Source organism: Anas platyrhynchos, chromosome 6, assembly GCF_047663525.1.
Source record: "Anas platyrhynchos isolate ZD024472 breed Pekin duck chromosome 6, IASCAAS_PekinDuck_T2T, whole genome shotgun sequence".
In the NCBI taxonomy this organism is placed as follows: Eukaryota; Metazoa; Chordata; class Aves; order Anseriformes; family Anatidae; genus Anas; species Anas platyrhynchos.
The window spans coordinates 40,404,383-40,418,593 of NC_092592.1; positions in this window are offsets into that span (position 1 = coordinate 40,404,383).

A 14,211-nucleotide genomic window follows, 5' to 3' on the forward strand; every position below is an offset into this window, starting at 1 on the left:
TGGTAATGGATTTCTTTATCTATCAGCAGCTATCTTTGTCATTTAGTGCCTGTCCAGTGCAGCCTGCACTCAGGTTTAAGTGCTGTGTCAAGCAAATTTGTGCCTCGGTGCTTTCTGACACCTCCACCTCACGCTTTGCTCCTGCAGCAGAACAACTTGCTAGCCCTGTGCGCTCTGCCTTGAGAGTTGTCTGTGCGAAACACTGAGCTCGGGACAGAGCTGGGGCTGCTGCTGCCTTGGACACAAGCCCTGGGGACATCCCCACAGCCCCCCACGCACCTCAGCTCCTCACCCATGCCTTGTTATGGCTGGGCTTCAGCTGGAAGATTCTTATTTCATCTCCATTTATTCATTTTCTAGCATTGTATATCCTATACCTGAATTTTCTAGACTATGTTGTGTGCTGTTGGGGCTATGGATGTTCATAAATGAAGAAAAAATATGGCTGTAAAAGCCTGAATGGCCCCACTGAAGCCTGTGGGGTCTGGGCTGGGGCTGTGTGCACGTGATGAGGCTCACCAGAGACCTCCCTGCAGTGCACAAGATAAGGAACCCATGATAAGGAGCATCTCAGATTTTTATTACAGTCCATTTTTGCACTGGGTTTGAACAATTACTGCATTTAGCTAATTGATTGTACCAAAAAACGAAAATACCTTAAGAGGCCTCTTTATGGAACAGCATTTGCCTTTGAAGGATAAAAGAAGTGTATTCTAGAATATGAATACTAAAGTAGCACAGGTCAAATATCTGTACTTTGTCGACTTTAAAATTTAATCTCTCATATATTAGCGTGCATTAATACTAAAATACATTTGTTAAGAGTGATAGCCACGGGATAACAACTGATATCTATGGGTGAGACAGAGAATTTCCTAGCAGGAAAGCCTGGCCTTCCTGGCCTCTGTGGCACTGCTAGGGCACAACCGTTTTGAAACCCACAGCATAATGTGGGGAAAGTTTCAAGGCACATAGAAAAATAAAAGTATTTTGAATATGAAGATAAAATATTGAAATCAGTTGAACCAGACACAGACTAAGGTGTCGTGTTTAAGATGAGACAGAGGAATCCCACTGAGAAAATTAGACGGTAGAGGCGGGTGCATCGTTTAATGCAAGTTCCTTAGTTAGCTATTTTTTCATTCTTCTGTTCACAAAATGTCTTGAAAGTATTCGTGGTTTTTCCCAATTAAATGTGCCGTTTTTGTAGATAGCTTGCTTGTAGGAGCCGAGAGGTGTTTGCTGCCTCCTGGATCTGACATGCCATTTGGTGCCTACTTTTCTTTCTAGCCGTTGGAAGGATGTAAAATTTAGGCTTCCTGCATGAGCAGTTTTACATACACATTCAAAATGTATTCACAATTATTGTTATTTAATGTTTTCATATACCAATGCTAGATAAGAATTGGATTAAAATTCAAATAAAAGAAACAGAATTAAAACATGTTTTCATAAGAACGGATAATTTATGCATTGATAGAAACCTTTGCAGTATAACTGAAATAACAGCGGGAGGGGAGTGGATAAATTATTTATTTTCCATGCATATATCAATATATTTTTTCATATGTATTATTGAGCTGAGCATGGAAAAGCTTTTGCTAGGTTCTTTCTTTTGAACATAATTCCTTTTCAAACTGGAACCAAAGCTTTTCCACTTTGGTGAGTTTGTTGTAGCAGGGACTGCTGAAATACCGGCAATCTCACTTGTGTCTTCCTTTCTTTCTTTCTTAGCCTTAGCAGAAAAGGAGGACACGAAATTTATTGCATAGAGCAAAGCCTTATTTGTACCTCTGGCCAAGCTGTCTATTGTCATTGTGCTGGATTTATAGTTAAACTGATGTTTAATCCCTGGAGAATTTAGTCTGTTTGCTGTGAAGTCTGAGATAATGTAGAGCAATTCCTAAGTGTACAATTCATTTTTAACTTTATTATTACTATTATTATTATTACTTACGGAGAAATATTGCTTAAAAAAAATGGTGGTAGAAATGAAAAGAATTTGATTTTTTTTCCCCCATTTTATCTGAGGCAATTAGCTACTTAATTACTAAACATAACTTTTAACAGTGGTTGTGATGAGATACAAGTTTCCATTTTTTTCATACTCAGCCATCAATGACTTATAGAAGATGCTTTTTATTAGGAAAAAATTCCTCCAGTGGGCAGATACCTTGCAGCCTGTAGATTGCACTTGGAAACAAGCTGTTATTATTTCTCACTTACTCACCCTCTCCCTCCCTGTGAGCAGAAGCTACCCCCGGGTTACCTTTCTGTACTTCCCAAAACATTTACGGGAATGGAAAAACATATTTTCTGTCCAGAAACCTTGCACATAAGCAGCAGTCCACTGTGTTCAGATCAGTGATGATCTTGGTATTTACTGCTCATGCCCTGGCTCTAAGCAACCCTCTCTGTGGTTTAGAGCTTTATTCTCCCTAAAGGTCCTGCCTTGCTCTGGACAACATCTTCTGGCCCTTCTTCAGGATTTCTCTTCCCATTTCTACTCTTCATTTATTCTGCGGTCCTTTAGATTTCATTTTATATGTTAAAAATGCAAACTGCCACCTGGGTCTTCACGTGCTGCCATGGACGCGGGTATCGGTAGCTGTTCGCCTCTGGCCAGGCTTCTGCTGCCTTGTGATCTTCTGAGCAAAGCAGCTCCGCTGCGAGCAACTCGTCGTAATTCATCATTTTTTACATGCAAAAGTCAAAGCCCCCTTATCGCAGGGAGGAAAGAGGAGCACCAAGGGGACTTGGCAATGAACCGGCTCACATCTGGAAAAGCAGGGAAAGCCTGTCCAACAAGAGAGGCAGTGCCCTAGGGAAGGAAAGTGTGCTGTTTAGAAAAAGAAGCATCGGAATTAGATTTGCCTGTATATTTTATCTTCAGTTCTCATCATTTATGGTTATGCAAGCAGTAATGTTTGGTTTGCAAAGATAAATATTGAGTGAAAGTACTGAACAGTTTTACTGCATATTTAAAGTTACAGCATTGACAATAACAAGGCGTCTGTAACTAGCTCTGGTTGTGGGAAACTAGGATGGTAGTCACCGGACACACCACTGGATCTCCCCTTTATGCCAGTGTGGGAGACATACAAAATCCGTGTGATGTCTAGAAACAGAGGACCAAAAGGAATTTGGTGCATATCAAATGCATTTACACACAGGTGTGTGAATGCTACACGTCCGCCTGTGTTGAGATGGGTTTCAACCAAGAGCTGATTCCCAGCCTTGCCCCCAGCTCCTGAACACAAGCTTCTGCATTTTCAGGGTGTAAAATCCTGCAGGTGGGGCCTGGGAAGTGCTGCACAGGGTCAGGCACATGGTATCTCCAGGGAGGTGTCCCCCAGCTTTGCACGAGGTCAGGCATGAGGTGGCCAGGTCCAGCCTGCCCACACCCAGGGGCCCCTCCAGCCTGTTCTCCTGAGGGGATTTACCCCAAACCCCAGTGCAAAGTGCTTTAACTCTGTTTCATGTGTTATAGGCAGCATTTTTCAATTTTAAAGCACAAAAGGAGTAAAGCCAAGAGAATGCTGAACACTTTCATAGACATGTCACTCTTCTCCAGGCTAACATCTGGCTCTTGCTTGAGGCTTGGCATCGCGGGGACATTCTCAGCATGATTTCACGCCATAGGGATGGCGATGTGAACTGGTAGGTTTTGTTCAGAAAAAGGTGGTTTTGGAAGCTGTGCTGTAAGGCACAAGGCTGGGCTGTTTGCCTGCCCATTGGCACCAAGGAGCCCTTGGCCCCAGCAGGGCTCAGCACCAGGTCCCTGGGGGCTGCTCCCAGCCCCGCCTGGGTGCCGTGCAGGAAACCCTGCGTGGTAAGGACCAAACCTGGCCGGTGATGTGCTAACAGTACTTTAAGGCAGTTGACAGTTCTTCAGGAGTGTTTGTGGGCACACCTGAGCTGTGAAATTGCTGCCCCAAAGTCACTAGTTCCTTAAGGACCGCAACGAGAGGAGAGCTGGATTGATCCTTCTTGCCTCAGGGGAAAACCACTTCTCTTCCAGAAGTTTCACTTCTTATCGTAGCTGCTAGGTCTTATTCTCTGAGCAAGTTCAGTGAAGTTCAAACAAGCTCAACTTCATCTGTAGCTTGAAACAGCTCTGATAAAGCAGCAAATCACAAGAAAAAGTCTTCATGGTGACAGCAATTGGTACAAAACTTGGATGTGTTGAAATCTGTCAATAATACCACAGCCTGCTTTTTTTCCCCCCAATATCTGGATGTCAAAGTTAATATTAATTACCTTTAACTAATTAATTACAGATTTAGGGCTTCCCAAATCACTGGAAAGGCTTTCATACAAGCAAATAGCATCGAACTGTAATATTTTTTGGCATGTCGCTGTGTAATAAAACTGTAAAGGCAGACGCACGTTTGCGGGCAATGTCAGAGGGTGCCATTTCTCATCAGGTACATTTGCATCACTGAACCCTCATTCACCTGCGCTCCTCTGGTGATTGATGGTGGCAGCGGCTGCAGATGAAGCAAACGGCCATAGCTGGCACTGTCCATCATCAGGTGCTAAACTGCACTGCCTGGAAATGCTGTGAGTCAGGACTTCGGTTTCTAAAGTACCAAAATTAATGATTCTTTTGGTTAGCTGATGAGAGCTTCGAATTTAATTAATTTCCTGTCACACCGAGCAGCACTTGCAGAAGAGAAAATAGTGGGGAAAAGCAGATGAAGTTCAGGTAAAAGATGCATTAATTAAAAGCTCAATTTGCAGTGATCGTATTTCTCTCCTCTCTTCAGATTTCCTGTTTACCTCATTTATAATAAGTAAAGCCTAAGTCTGCTATGGTAGAATAGAAAACTCCATAAAATCAGGTGGCTACGACAATGTACCTGTTTTTGGGGTAATGCTGTGACCGTGCCTCAGAACTGCAAACCCAACAGCTGAGAAATGTGTATTAAGCAACCATTTACATGAAGCAGTCTTCACATAATGCTCTTCATGATAATGCTGCAATGTCCTTCTGTTTTCAGCCCAGCAGGTGTACGTGCAGATAGAAGTTAAAGCCTGCGGGAGCTGATGGAGCACTGCTTCTGCCCAGGTACCCACGCTGCAGTCACTGCGTGCACATTGGAAATGGGGGGGAATGAGATTAATATCTTAAGCAACTGAAGATAGGCATTTGAAGAGAAAATCAGTGGTGATGTTTGGCTGAGGTCCAGAATTGTACATGCCGGTTGTCTGCCTGTGTGTTGGTACATGAAAAAATCCAGTGATGGCTGAATTCCTCATTTCGAGACGTGTGTTATTCCCTAGTGGAGCACCTTGCCCCAAACACCCTGGAAGGCTTAAAACCTGATACATCTTCTTAATGTGTAGCAGAAGAAAGTCTCTCCCTGGGAATATTAGAGACTTTACATGTGGAGAAAATAATTTCTGTTTTCCCTAAGAAATGCTGTGTGTAGTGCGAGTCTAATTTTAGATTCCCTCTGTTGCCTCTAAATCTTTGCTCTCTGTCTTTCCCAGCTTGATAGAAGGGCATATTTAATTACCGGGAGTTGCATTTGTATGGACAGATCTTTCATCAACAAAGCATATGTCTTTTAGTTCTGTAATTGTAGAAATCCCATTATTTCTAATCTTTGAGTAACTGAACACATAAACTTTATCTGCAGTATGCATTTGAAGCTGGTGATCTAAAGCAGGCGTAGGGAGGCAGCTGCCTAGCTGGGAGGTGTGTGTATGTATGTGTTTATAGACAGATATCCCATCTAAGTTTTCTTTCCAGCTCCTAAAATATTAGGCAAAACTTTGCCCCCAACAGGCTGGTGAGTTATGTTCTTCATGTTTGCAGGTTTTCCCTTGGGGAATTTCCTGAAACACATTTTCTCCCACCAGAAAATGCACCTGTGTGATGCTTTGGGCTCCAACCAGCATCCAGCAATGCTCCAGGGAGCCTCAGGCTGTGCTCTGTCCCCGAGGACTTCATTTTAGAGGGCTCTAATCAGACGCTGCCATGCCCCAGCACACGCTCCAAAGCTGCAGTGTTGCACCTCTCATGTGCACACCTCGATGCAGCTGCTGTTGGTTTCTTCTTCGAACAAAGTCTGAGTCAGTCTGTGCAAGACAAATGAGATGTGAGGGAGAATTTGTTCTTTGTCAGCTTTTTTCAGTGATCAGACTTCAGATGTGAGCGGCTCCTTTTCTTTTCATCTGTCTTTCATAACAGAGGGAACGCTAAGGAAATCCATTTGTTCTGTTCAAGCACTGAAAGTGGGCTGCTCGCATGGCTTCTACAGCTGCAGGTTACTCCTCCCTAATCTAGTGGCGATTTTACAGCATGTCTAGACACAGTGAATAAACCAGATATAAAACACTTGATATACCTATTCGGGCTGCCAGAATATTCCCACAAAACCTTGCAAGAGGGTGCTAAGGAACTGAGCAGTACTGGGGCAGGAGGTGCAGCACTTTGATACCTGCAGATAAACAGCTCTCCAGAGGCTGCTGGTGTGGGACCCCAGGTCTGTGCTATTCAACGCATCCTTAACTCCTGGGGAGGCAGCAGAGCGTGCCCACAGCATGCTATTAGGGCAGTCTGAGGGAAACTTCCAAAGGATTTAATAAAGGTGGGAGAGAGGGCAGCAGCGTAACAGATGGATCGCTCTGCTGACATGCAAAACAACGCACATTAGAAGGAATGGTATGAACTGTGACTCACTGGTGAGTTCTAAATTAACTTCAAAAAGTCATGAAAAAGACATGGGCATCACTGCGGAGAGTTAATAAAAGTATCTGCTGAGTAGGCAGCAGTTTGCATAAAAGGACGAGCAAAATGTTTGGTTGTTTAAAGGCTTGGAACAGAAAGTGTAACTGAAACATGATGATGCCACCATGCACATAAGTGATATTGCCTTGCTTCAAACACTGGGCATTTATGGTCCTGCTCTTGTATACAAGGTAGTGGGAAAGAAAAGGCATGCTAGTGAGAGCAGCTAGAGCCACAGGAGGAAACCTACACGGATCGATACTGAAAAGAATGTAAAAAAGTGTGAAAGCCTGGGGCTTCGCTCACCCTGCGTGAGCTCAGGCTGACCCGAGCTGCCTGGTGTCCTCTCCAGGCTGCGAGCAACCTGCAGTGTCAGAAACTGTGCTAAACCTGAAGCAATTCCTACTGGCACAAAACACTCCAGTCATCAACTTTTCTCATGCTTACATGGCAAGCTTTTACACTTTCATTCTTATCATATGCTGCTGAAGTGTAAGCTTGTTTTGAAAATTCGGTAAATGACATTATGGAAGTCAACAAGTGGCACCTCTGGACCAACGTCCTGATCCTGCAGGTACTGCAGGCCATCGGTCCCCGTAGCAGGGTCATTGTTGTTCTGTTAAGAAGCAGAACTTCAGTCCAGAGCTTTATTTTACTCCGGCAGTCCCACTGGCTTTCCTGGAGCCTCCTGTGGCAGGCTGGAGGAGGCTGAGCTGCAGACCCAGCAGCCAGTCTTCACTGCAAATGGAAGGGGACGTCTGATACACCCACTGAAGTGTATTACAGACAAGTATTTAAGAGGCGTTTCTGCTATCAGAGCTCATACTTAAGCAATATCTGATGAAAGAGAGGAAGAGAAGTGTATGAGTGGTACAAAGGAGCTTTTAAGCACACGTCCTTTCATCAAACCCGCGGCACGGGGCTGTGCCCGCCTGGCAAGGCGAGCCCTTGTCTTTGTGTCCTGTCACATTAGAGGAGTAGGAAGACGTTTGATCTGCTGCTGATCTTGGGGAAGATTATCAGAAGATCAAGAAGTTTCTGCCATCTGCTCACTGGGCCAGCTCAATCCCTGTTCCCTGTAGCTCTTCTGGCTTTCTTCCTAACGACGGCCAGCTCGTTAAGATCTGACATCTCCTCAGCGATGCGGGCACAGCTTCGCATCTTACCCTGTGCCACAACCAGCTTAACATCTTCTTCAACATCTAATAAAGCACCGCGTGCTTCAGGAGGAGCAGAAGGCAAAGAAAGGGGTTGGATGTGAGAACTCCTCCCAGTTACAGTCTCCTTCTAGTCTCAGCCAGTGAATGGTTCATGCTGGGGATCGTGAGGTGCTTTATTCCTCCCAGAAGGGCTTTGGCTGCTGTGGTACTGCATTTTCTACCACCTTCCACAGGGCCCAGTGCTCCTCTCAGCATGGATACACCCAGCCTGGGCTGTGCTTGGCTACCTCTCTCTGAGGGTTTTCCAGTGGCAGGACTGAGCCTGCCCTTGCCCCCAGATCCCCCCCAGACCCCCCAGACACCATGCTGCTGCCTCTCAGTCTCTGGGATCTCCATCCTGCGCTTCTCTTCCCCGTGTTTTTCATCCCAGCAAGCCAGCCTCATCTCTTTTCCTCCTTAAGCAACCTGTACCCTGCACTCTGCCTAATTTCACCCTCTGCCCATCCTGTGGTCATTAAGATTTTACTCTGTTCCTGCTCTTTTGGTCCCTTCCAGTCTCTCTGTGCACAAATTTTTAGAAAACTCAGGCAGGGTCATCACCTTTAAGCACCCTATGGTAATGCTGATGACCTCCTCGGCAGTAACATGGAGGTCTAGGCAGCCTGCAGAGCTTCCCACCACACCTGAAGTCCTCTTCTGCATATCTTTGCTTCATTTCCATCGCTGCGGTAAATAAAAATTAAAATGCTTAGCAGGAAATATGGAGAAACAGACTTTTGGAGACCATTTAACAAAGGAAGGTGAAGTAGAATCTCAGAAGCCTGTTAGTGAGTTGAAAATATTTATTGGTGCAGCTTGAGCATGTCCGCGGGGTCTGCACCTGTCGCAGCATCCTGATTGTGGTATCTGGATTCTGGTTTCACAGGCAGAAAATCTGTAATTGTGAGAAGTCTTGGTCTGTGGGGAAAGTTCTGTTAGTAATCCTTTAGAATAGCAGCCTGAATGTACCCAGCACAACTCAACGGGCTTGTTTGTACTTACTCCATCATCTCCTGTAAGAAATCACAATGCAGAGCTGAAGCAACTCCTCTTCACCTTGATCTGAGCAAAGCGAGGTTCTGTGCTATTTGGATATCACTTTCTTGGCATTGTTGCTGTGAAAACTTGGTAGAAAATGGGTGAAAACTATAATTTTCTGCCTGTGGTATTTATCATTCTCTAGTTGCTCATTGCATATACCTAATTCCTCTTTACCACCATCAGCAAAGCAAAGCTAATATTTAAATTCTTAGCAATGGTTATGAGAGACAAAAAATTCTGTGACTCATAAATAGACCTTTTTATAGTCACTGCAACAAAGACATCAGCACTCTTATCGGGAACATGCACATTGTACACTGCTAACAACATTGCCAATTATCAATAACAGCACTACAGCATACAGACCTGAAAAATATGCTGAAAAAATTAACAAATGATTCCCTGTAAATTGCTTACAACCCACAGTTAACGCTGCAGGGCACGTGAGTATTCTTATTCAGTTATGTCACATCCTATCTTAGGGAATAATTGTGTTTTTAAGATACTTCAGCACTTGGCTCTTCTTTATTTCAGTTGGAATTAGGAGCCTAAGCTCCTTAAAGATTTAAGCCTTCTTTCCTATTGATTATTATCAAACATAATTCTATAATCTGTGAAAAAAAAATAAGAAATGCTCCCCATAAATTTCTGGTGGTTTTTGGAGGAGTGTTGCTTCTTCAGGGCAGAGCTACATTTTGCTGAATTTCACTGTGAATTTTACTGCAGTGTGGGGAATGCTTTGTAGCTTGTAACCTCAATTCACGTATTTTATACTGATCTTTCAACAAATTTCACTCTAAGAGCCCAAATTACTGCCAGGTCGTTTTGCTAGATGGCTTGTTGCAAGTGCTCAAGCGTTAGAGCATGGCCCCAGTCCCAGAGCCAGCTCCCGCATCCTGGGTTTATGGCGTGTGGAGGGGAGAGGCGTAGAGCCCCGGACTTCTGGGTTCTCTCCTTGAATTAATAAACATCTTTAGAGCCATTGGGAGGAGCACACACAATTTCTACATCATCTGCTGCATAATTTATGAAGCAACACCAGAAGGTGGGCGGCTGTGCCAGCCCAGGGGGGATGAGCAGTGCTGTGCCTGGTGGTGGCCACCACCCTGCACCCCAGCTACCAGCCCTTCTCTCCCTGCAGGCCATTTGGGCTCTGAGTCCCTCCTGCCCACGGCTCTTCTGGTGTTTGTCAGCCGGAGACCCACACAGAAGGAACAGAGACACTGCATATTGTGCAGTTGAGCTACACACCACAAAAATGTGCCAGCTGTAAGCGGCAGCATCCAAACTGTTCGGAAGGAGGTCCCTAGGATGATGCCCTAAGGCCATCCACCAGCTGAAGGTTCGCAACCAGCCTCAAGGCACCGGGGCTGGAAAAGTTTCTTTCATGGTAGTGACAGGTAATATCTGAAATACGCTGAGCTATGGTGAGATTGCAAAACGAAATGACCTTGCAGGTCTTTCTCTGCTCATCCAGAATCTCCTAAGGGTAATTAGGATGCTGCCCTGCACCGTTTCCAACTTTATTTCTCCCATTACAAAATACTTGTCTAACACTAGAGAAATAGCTAAAGACAGTAAAATATACTCCTCCTTTGCTGTCAGACTAATCATACCTAGGAAAACATTGCTTAAGTCGAGCAGTAATTGTGATAATGGATGTGAGCTGCATAGTCTGGAGCTGGGATTCATCTCAGCATCTCAGACAGCAGTGACTGCATAGGAGATCCCTGCAGAGGGGAAAGCTTCTGCCTCCAGGGGTGACTTTGCTCCTTTTGACTGCTGCATGGGCAGAAAGGGAGGGGGAAAGGGAGCTCTTGGCTGTCCAGTTCCCCTACGTAACCCATCGGTCCTTTCCCTGCTTAGGGACAGAGGTTGCTCCCTGATTTCAGTGACACTGCAGCGCTCTGGACAGCGATTCCTGTGTTCAGCCCTTGCTCCTTCTCCCTTTGAAATCGACAGACCACGCTCTGATGCAGGGCAGAAGTCTGTCCAGGGCAGGTGTTAGCACAGACCTCAAAGGCAGAGCCGCAGTTCTGTTCCATAAAACATGCGAGGACGGGCCTGGGTCCTGCCTGCCCTTTTCCTATGGTGACAACCAGTGTAGCTGTCATCTGAATGTCACACTGATACCGAGGTGAGTCTTGCTCATTGCCTAAATGCTTTCAGACTGGAGAGATGGCTAAAAAGAAAATGCCCATTTGCACTGTATTTAAAAATCTCTAAAACAGGTATTTTATTCATTTTCTTTCTTTTTACTGTAGCACAAAGAAAAGGTGACATCTGCTACACAGTCTATATTTGAATCATCTATGAAAAATTCTGTTGGTATTCAGCTAATGTCAGTTCTGCTAATATTAGACGATGGGATTGAAGCAAACTAAAGCAGAAACAACTCACTGTGGTATGCTGTGGATCTTTGAAATACATGCTTGAAATTTGGTCTTGAAAATGTGTGCACAGTTTTAAAACTGTGCTCGTTTTCTTGGTAATAGACACGAAGGTATCATCTTCTTGTCAGCAATTAGTCAGCCACCTCAAGTAACCAGCCATAGAGAATCCTGAAGAAGTGAACGAAGAGCATGGAGATGACACACACAGGCTACAAAACATACTCGATTGTGTAAAGTTCAGGAGTAAAACATTTATTACTGAAAAACCTATTGCTGTGCAGCTTGAAGGTTAAGCACATAAGGTTTTATACAGCAGCTCTGCAGCTATGACACGGTGCATCAGTAGAGTTTGTCATTATTAAGACAGAACTGCTTTGTCACTGCCAGCGAGAGACACGAGGCTGCTCGTCTACGGCAAAGAATTTGGGTTATTGAAAGCCAACACGAAACTTCAGCAGTGTGCTTGCTCCATAACTTTGACATTAAGGGCGTAAAGCACTTCCCAACACGCTCCTCAGCTGGGAGGCACAGAAATGTGCTCTCCTCCTCGCTGTGCACTCGGGGCATGCCAGCACGCTGCGATGCTCTGTGGCAGGGGGGAAGAGCACCCTGGGGAGCCTGGGTGCCAGCAGTGGCGTTGGACACCATGCAGCAGAGCAGCAGGGGCACTGGGAGCAAAGCAAATCTCCCCTTTAGGTGATTGTGTGCGCCCCATACAGAGGATGCAGCAGTGCTGAGATAGACGTGTGTAAGGTTTGGTGCTGGTTTCCTAGAGAAAAAGATTATAAGGTCGGCTGTAATTTAGCATCTTAAAATTTAAAATTATTTTAAACTCAAGGTATTTAGGGAATAATCTATCACATCGGGAAACGTATCCATCTGGTTAGAAGCAATTTAGCAACCAGAACTTATATTTTAGATTAAATACTTTAATTTCACAGGGCTAGCGTTAAGAAAAGGCTTCTCACATTTTCCTGGGGAAATTTATTATTCTGCCTGTATGTCTCCTTAATGTTTGCAGAAGTTGTGATGTGTTCATTATACCTTGCCTCTGTGTGGGTTGTAGTGCTGGAGGATCACAGCCATGCCTCTGAAACATCATATATGTCATTCCTTTTTTTTCCCAGAGTGATTTAAAATACATATTCAATCCTTGGGTCCGCAAAGCAGGGATCAGCAGCTTATCCTAACCGAGGGCCTTGGGCTAAATCTCGCTCAGAAAATGGCTGGACCTGGGCTGCATCCCTCGCTCCTGGCTCCTTGTAGAGGCGCGATATTGATGTCGGTTGAACATCAGGCCCAGAAGGGGTTCTCCTGTGAGCTCTGCAAGGAGCTGTAAGTAAATTTTAAGAGATAACTGACAGGTAAATTTGGCGATTCACTCTGCTCCTGTGTATTTTAATCACTTCATTTGTAAAATGGGAATAATGCGTGTAGCATCACGGCACATCAATGGATTGAAATGGTTTTATGAGACCTAAATATGAGGATGCTTGCTCTCTATTTAGAAAGAATGCTTTGATTTGGGCTAGGTTAAGTTTTTATTATTATTGAATTCTTATGTTTCAGAATGCTCAGCTGAGTTTTTTTATTAAACTCATCTGTCAGAATAGAAATACTTTCTGGAGAACACTGGATTGTAAAGGACGTATTCGATGAATGTGCACATATTATGTCCATAAATGTTTGTTAGAAAAATTATTCCCAACTGATATGACAAAGATATGAAAAATTAGATCACAAATCTCATTAACGATAGAGACACTGAAAGAGAAATGAAGCCAATTACTGTTGATATTACTTGTCAGAAGGATGTCATGGTTCTCTTCGTGATGCCAGTCACATACCCCTCAGCCGAAATAACTCCACAAATGACTACTTTTCTCTCATCGACAGCCTTAGTGGCAAATGGAGGAAATTCCTGCTTTTGTTTACATGCAGCCTGTTACCTCAGCTTACCTGAGAGGCGTTGTGTTAACGTGATGGAAGGGCCGGGTGGCAGCAGGACCGGGACTCGTTGACCCCCGAGACCCCTCTGCTCTTACCTTCTGCGTGCACTTAAGTGGAATTAACTATCAGGCTGCGCTGTTGCCATGACAACTCTGCTTTTCATGAAGAAAGTAGTATGTGGTTAGTGACTCAAGCACTCTGTAAATGCGGCTATTACGCATCATTCACTTTGTCACTGGGAAAAGTGAAAAAGCCAAACAAGTACTTTTAAGCCTGGATGCAAAAGGAACTTTCCCACCTGGGAACCAAAATAGAAAGCTGGTGGAAACGGTTAAAAGGATCAGACTTTGCATTTTATTTATACAAGCAGTTCCATATGCGTGTACCCACACAAGTCACATATATAAGTGTACGTGCACATAACTGCATAGGATTACTTTATAAATTATGAGCACGTCCCCTTATCGGGTGAATTAAAGCCCATTCCCGGGGGCATGGAGCAGCAGCCTGTGCTGGAGAGGGTGCAGCAGGGTCAGTGTGTGTGCGGGCAGCTCTGCCATCGACCTGATGAGCTTCATTTTCCAGCAGAACCCTCCTGCTATGTGCCTCCCCACACGATCAGGTGGCATCGAGGCACCCAATTTCCTTCCCCTTTCCTCACTTCCCTCTCCGGTCACCTCAGAACTGCTGCCTTGCTTATTCACCTCGTTTCTTCCCTAAAAGATACCTGCGGTACCCGCCAGCCTCAGGCACACAGCATCCCACCCCGCGCTGTCCCCCGGTGTGCCATTAAGCTCTCAGCTCCTGGCTGAAGGAGGCCAGGGGATACTAAAGCTTCATTTGTTGATAACTTCAATGTTATAATCCAGATTTTAGCAGTGATAAGGGT